This window comes from Ochotona curzoniae, unplaced genomic scaffold (genome assembly GCF_017591425.1).
Source record: "Ochotona curzoniae isolate NIBS_2020 unplaced genomic scaffold, NIBS_Ocur_1.0 contig_21, whole genome shotgun sequence".
Lineage (NCBI taxonomy): Eukaryota > Metazoa > Chordata > Mammalia > Lagomorpha > Ochotonidae > Ochotona > Ochotona curzoniae.
Window position 1 is genome coordinate 10,561,650 of NW_024465322.1, and position 7,400 is coordinate 10,569,049.

Genomic DNA, 7,400 nt, shown 5'->3' on the forward strand with positions numbered 1-7,400 from the left:
CATTTGTCTGTAACATTGGGGATGTGAATTTGTAACACTGCTGGGTAAATAAACAGGCACTCGCCAACCAAGTTGCTTTAGGAAAACCAGAAAGTCTGCCAAGTTAAAAAAAAAATGATTTCAATCATGAAGTTCTGAACATATTCTGCAGGATTTTAATAAATATTTTAATTAATACTTTATTTGGTTATCAGTTTCCAGTTTGGGTACAACAACGATAAAGTTACTGGCTGTAGGTATACTGTACGTGTATTTTAAAATAACAAATAGATTGACCTGATCTGGGGAGGCATTAGAATTATGAGTAGTGAAAATAATCAAACTATTATGTTTGACAGTTAAATAAGATTCTTCAGGCTCAACGATGAGTAGAAAATCCTGCTCACACCCCAAATGGCGACAAAGGAGATGGCTGGGCCAAGCCGCAGCCGGAAGCCTGGGATGACATCCAGCTCTTCCTCGTAGCGGGCAGGATTCCAACCTGTGTGTCTCCAGGCAGACTAGCAAGCAACTAGATGGGATATGGAAGAGCGGAGATGTGGGCCCTGCGGGTGCCAGCTTAGCTGCTGTGTCACAGCAGCAGCCTCTGCACCCAGCATGCTATGTGCAGGACAGTTATTCCTGTAAGAAGAAGAACGTGGGACAGTAGCATGCAAGATCTCAACAGAAGAGATGCGTGCAGACACTGACAATGTTCAGGTTTTCAGGTTTGCCCACGCACAGGGCAGGGTGTCCACAGCCAAGGAGAACTGGCCGCTCTCAATGTGAATCTGAAAAAATGCACTTCTATTGAATAAATTGTTTTAGACATGTTCCAACTATGATAAATACAGATTTAGTTCCCATTTCACACCCCTTTTCCAAAGGCACATGGACACAGCACACACATCTTCCTCCCTTTGTGCTACTATCATGGCATTTATTTACTGCTCGCATTTTTAAGGGTTTAAAAAACCAGGTATTTATTTGTATCTCCATAAACCTATCTCTAGGCATGGTTCCCACAGCAGCAATGTCACAGTTCTTGCTCAGGGTGGTGGCCCTGTGCTGGCTGCACTCACATGGAAGACAAACCGAGAGTGTCTTCTGGCATCCATTCACCTGTTAGAATCTCATCAATAATCGCACAAAAATAGTTCCATAAGCAGCTAGCCTTTGTTTCTCTAACCCACATGGTTCTCGTGGCTGAAGTCTGACGGGTTCTGGATATAAATCCATCAGTTCTCCTTTTCCCCTCTCTCCAGGGATCCTTGGACCAGCTAACGTGCTACTTCTTTCTATGGTTGCAAATAACCTCTTCTATTGGACGAATGTGTACATAAACATTAGAAGAAGGATGTCCACATTAGCCAATCAAATGGCACAGACACCTGAGAAGCTCTGACAAAATCACCTACGATGACACTGACAGTCTCAGAAAACAGCCGCATTTACCCGCGGTAGGCCATAGGAGTTGAGCGGAAAGTGTGGATGACAGTGGATGTGGCATTTCACCAGCCTTACTCCCACTGTTCAGTAGCAGCTAAGGGGCAGAGAACGATGCCCGTGCTGGAATCCTCATCATTAACTCCCTTTAGCTATTTCCATCCATTGCAATCCAAACCTTGTTTCTCTAGCCCTGAAACTCCCCGGAAGTCATTTACATTTTGTCTATCCTCTTTAACCTGTGGTTAATTTTAAAATTGTTTTCAACTTCCCAGTAGGAGTCCAATGGAGCTCTAGCTTGAGATAGCGTTGATATTAAAATGTCTTTTCAAGTCAGTTCATTATATAATCACTGAATGTTAATGACTGAGTTATTGAATCCTTTTAAAATTTGACTACTGTATTTAAAAGAAAAAAAAGATACTGGAAAGGCTTGAGAAAAGACGTCCACTGAGCCCATTGCATGGACATTTGCCAGTCACAAATAATTTGTGTCACAGAGCACAGTTTGGCCATGATCTTGTCTTTTCCTTTGTGTGGAACAAGGTCAAGGTCATGTTCACATGTGTAGGGAGTTTAATGCCACCCTGGGGAGGCTCAGCTTTCTTGTGTGATAATGCTTCTTTTTAAAGATTTATTTTAAGAGGCAGGGTTATAGAGACAAAACAGAGAGGAAGAGAGAATCTTTTATCCGTTGTTTCACTTTCCACATGATGCCACAGCCAGAACTGGACCGGAGCCAGGAGCTTCATGCAGCAGTGGCCCAAGCACTCCAGCAGGTCTCCGACATGGGCAGCAGTGGCCCAGGCATTCCGGCAGGTCTCCCACATGGGCGGCAGTGGCCCAAGCACTCAGACAGGTCTCCCACATGGGCAGCAGTGGCCCAAGCACTCCGGCAGGTCTCCCACATGGGCAGCAGTGGCCCAAGCACTCCAGCAGGTCTCCGACATGGGGAGCAGTGGCCCAGGCATTCGGGCAGGTCTCCCACATGGGCAGCAGTGGCCCAAGCATTCAGGCTGCCCTCCACTGCTTTCCCATGTGCATCATGGGGAGTTGGATCTTAGATCAAATCTGGAGCTTCCAGAACCAAAATGAGCACATGAACGGGATGCCGGAATTACCAACAATGACCTCAGCCACTGCTCCCAACACCAGACCCGTGGTAATGCTTTTAATTATGCCATTCTTTTTACAGGCTTAATTTCAACTTGGACTATAATTTATTTACTGAGTATATTTAGTCTGTAATGTTTTTTGTTTTTAAGCAGTTTGACATATTCAAAACCTGGCAATGGAGTCCACGCGGATGGATCTGGAGCCTTGGTCCAAGAATGTAAGCCCTGATTGACCTCAAATCCAGAGCAGCTGATCTGATTCTAGGAAGGCCACAGGCCAAATCCACAAAGCTGAACTAGAAGAGGGACAGTCCCAGAGCTGGGAGTGAACAGCTGCTGGAATGTGGGACAAAACTGGGTACTCGCTTCCCTCATCATCTCCTTTGCAAAAGGATATATTTTTCTGCATTGTGCCACCCAGCCCTGGGAGACAGGCAGCACAGAAAAGGTGAAACATCTTCCTGATGTCTCAGTCCATCTTAATTCTGTACAAACCAGCTGCTGTCACATTTCTGATCTGGGTTTTTTACCTCTTGGGTAGGTATTTTTGCAAGTGGACCGTTGGATGCTGCTGCGATGAGATGGGCCCTGGGCGTCCCTATTTGTCATCTTCCTGATGTCACTTCCATAAATCATGAACAAAGAATTCAGATGACAAACAGGACGTCTCAGCAATAGGAATTATCACTAATTTTTTTTCTTCCAACATTTGAAGGGTCATTTCTAATGGCAAGTTGCCTTCACATTGGGTAAGATGCAAATGAGAATATCAATAACTGGAGAAATTTTCACAGCACCAGCCAATTCCTAAGTTAATGGGCTGGATAATTCATTCCATTTACAAGAATTCCAGGCTTCCATGGTCTAAATTGATCACTTCTGGCTGTTGGCATTGACAAATCAGTTACATTTGTTTTTTAATCTCTGTATGAATTATTCTTAGACCCTTTATAATTTGTTAAATGAAGTGCATAATACTAACTTTTTTTTTTTTTTGCTTTTGCTTTCTACCAACTGAACTTAATATATTCTCACAGAACCTATGAATTGAAACTATAAATATTTGGCTTTACAGAATTCATTCTGTAGACTCCTTCTAAATCATGGAAATTTTACATCTTTCACTTGTTTATTTATTTGAAAGACAGAGGTCAAGAACAAGAGAAGTGGAGCCAGAGAAAGGTCTTTCATTTACTAGTTCACTCCCCAAAAGGCTGTAACAGCCGGGGTGGTACAGGGTGACGGCTGAACCCAAGAACTCCACCCAGCTCAGCTGACGACTTCTCTCACTACTGAACACCGACACACGGCCCGGTGCTTTCAGCAACCCCCTCTGCTGCCAATCACTTGCAATTAGAACAATGTCAGCATTTTCACTCCTAGTTCATAACTCAAATACATGATTCCTCAATTATCAGCATAATACACCGAAAATTAGGAAATGCCACATATGCATTTCTCAAACCATTATCCTTCTTGAATTCCCCAGAGGTCTCAGTAATCCACACATTTGACACCATGTAACATTTCCAGATTTAGGGTTTTAAATGGCATACTTTTTCCTGTAGAAAGTTGTAAATATAAATCTTCTTGAAGTTTAAGGATAATTAGAAGCTAGTTCATCTAGTTCTCTCTCTTGGGATACATACACATAACTGGCAAACTAGTGATTCAAACCATTGTTTGAAATGTCACATTCTAGTTTTAATGTTAAAGAATACATTTTTACAAATATTTGATACATTGGACTTATGATTCTCAGCATAAGATCAGTTGTACCTACAGATGTAGTCATGTGGGATTTTTTCAAGTTTCAATAAGTCACACTGAAAATGGGCATTTCAATGTTGAGTAAAATATTATGCCATCAGCACAGACCTAGCCTCAAAACGACATCTACGAAAGAGACACGAAAGGCATTGCAAGCAATAATTACTCCTCTCTAATCTGCGTTGCTACTGGCCCTCTGTGTGGACTTGCTTGCTCAACAGGTAGGTTTCAGAGCTCATGAACAACTCTGCGCTCCTCTGAAGGAGTCGGTTAGAGCAAGCTTCAATATCACACAACCTTTAAGAAGACACTATTTGACTTGCAGCTATTTTTCTTTTATAACTAAAAACCAAGAACTAGTGGCCTATCAAACACACACGAAGACCAATCCAAAAACCAAGAGCCAGTGGCCTATCAAACCAAGAGCCAGTGGCCTATCAAACCAAGAGCCAGTGGCCTACCAAACCAAGAGCCAGTGGCCTATCAAACCAAGAGCCAGTGGCCTATCAAACCAAGAGCCAGTGGCCTACCAAACCAAGAGCCAGTGGCCTATCAAACACACATGAAGACCAATCCAACACCACAGTCCGCTCAGGTTTCAGGTGTCTTTCCTTCCCCTGTCTTTCCACAGAGTAGCAGGTTCTTCTCAGGAGGCTAATTACAAATCATGTGTCCAAGTCACACACCTTTCTTGGAAAACAGTATCTCTATAAGAACTGTCAAGTCCTGCCTTGCTTCCACATTTCCTAAGCAAAATATCCCTGAGTAGATTGCACATGTTGGGTTCCTAGAATTCAGGGGAGATCTAGCAGAGTTACAGAGAAAAGGAGAGACAGAGAGAAAGATCTCCCATCTGCTGGCTCACTCCCTAAGTGGCCACAACAGTTAAACTGATTTGAAGCCAGAAGCCAGGAGCCAGCAGCTTCTGTCAGGTCTCCCACATGGGTGCAGGGTCTCAAGGCTTTGCGCTGTCCTCAACTGCTTTCCCAGGCCACAAGCAGGGAGCTGGATGGGAAGTGGAACAGTCGGGACACAAACCACTGTCCATATGGGATCCTGGCGCGTGCAAGGTGCAGATTTAGCCAGTAGGCCATCGTGCCAGGCCCACCCAGGAGAGAGGATTTCAAGTCCTGAGCTTAATAATTTTGCTCACCACACCACTGTATGAGGGATGATGCTGCTGTCCAACCGATGAGACCTGCAGCTGACGGGTCTGTGACAGCGGTGCTTAGAGTTAAACTTTATCAATGCATTTTCTGCTACAATTGTTAAATATATCCTGACACTAGGATGCTGGACAGCCTGTCACTGCCCGCACCCTAATGTCAGGACACACTTAAATAGCAGAATGAGGCACTTATGACTGCTTCCACAGGACTATACTATTATAATAGGGAAAATCAGGGCAGGGGGCAGGGACTTCAGGGAAGGAGTACGGGAAACCCCAGAGCCTTTGGAATCGTATTATAAAATAAAATAAAATAAAATAAAATAAAATAAAATAAAATAAAATAAAATAAAAAAGTGTGAATTGGACCAGAGTAATCATACAAAAGTGGGACTGTTTAAGCTAAAAACAGGAGGAATCTGTTGATGTACTAAGAATTTCCTTCTGAAGGTTCTGAACCTTTCATGATTTAATGCAACACGAATAGAGAAGAGAAGACCCTGCCACCTCCTGCCCATGCCATCTTGTAAGGGAGTTTGGCTAGACCCAAAAGCTTCCCTGGATCCAAAGATTCTGCCAATCTAAAAAAAAAAGGAAGGCAGGGGAACATTAAGGGTGTATTTTGATGTAAACCCAAGATAGCAGATATAGTTATTTTAGAAGAATGTTATTTTTTCATTTGTTTATTCTCAGCAACATAAAGCCTGCATTTCTGTTCCTACAGTGAAGAGTCTCAAATCTGTCTCTTTTCTAAAAAGCATAGTGAAAGGTTGCAGTTTCCCTAGCAACAGGTGACTTCTTACTGTATTTTGCTTTTTTGATGGGAAGAATCTATACTTTGGCTTTATAAGGAGCCTTTCATCCTAGGTAACAAAGCATTTTATGGCTAAATTGTCACCCTGCCCCAGCAAAGTAGATAATAACACTTTCCCCACTTTACAGATGGGGGATGGAAACGGCAGCTGGAGCTACCAGACACAGGAGGAATTGTTGCTTTCCACTGGCTATGCTTTACTAATCTTCAGCAGCAGCCCTACGAGGGTATGGCAAAAAGACCCAAAAGTGACCCCAATAATCCATGCCCTCCTGTGACCTGTTAGGAAAGTGGTATAGTAGGTGGACTACCAAATGTTGGGAAAGAGGCAGAGAAACAGAAGGAAGAAACAGAAAACGAATTCACAAGTGAATTTATTATCAGAGAGAGAAATAAATTCAAACAGGTGGCCACCTGCCCAGGCATAGCTGGAGTGACCACTATGGGAGCAGCCCAGTCCTTCAGCAGGTTGGGCATTTTAGAGCAACTTCTTGGAGGTGTCCCTAGGGGTACTGGAATTCCAAGAAACAGGGGAAGTGGGTGGGGACTGAACCACTTTTCTTAGGCATTTCAACCTTTTTAAGGCTTGTTCCCTGGAAGCAAGGGAATGAAGTGGGCAGGTCAGACTGGCCTTTTCATGGAATGTAGAGTCCCTAGCTACCTGGAGGACATAACATGTTCTTGTTCCCTTCACGACCCATCTTCCTTGAGTGTGGGCAGGGACTAACTTACCCCTAAAAACTCATGCAGAATTTAGCAAAGATGGTGGGATGGTACTGCTATGTGACACACAGGAGACAGACACTCCTAAGGTCCATCGGCAAAACCACAGTCCTACTAGGAACCTCCTGAAGAACCATGTGGAAGGTCTTCAAGAAATGACAGCAGCCTCCAGCCAATGGCCACAGAGAAGCCAGGAAATCAATCATTTTTACAGCTTGGAAGAGGACACCAAACTCTTAAAAGGAACAAAATTTCTTGAGCCCCTTATATAATCCCTTATATTAATCACTTACGAAAAGCACAGTTTGCAAATATTTGTTCCTATACTTGCTGGTCGCCCTTTGCTGAGTGTTTGCTTTGCTGTGCAGAAGCCTTTTGGCTTGAT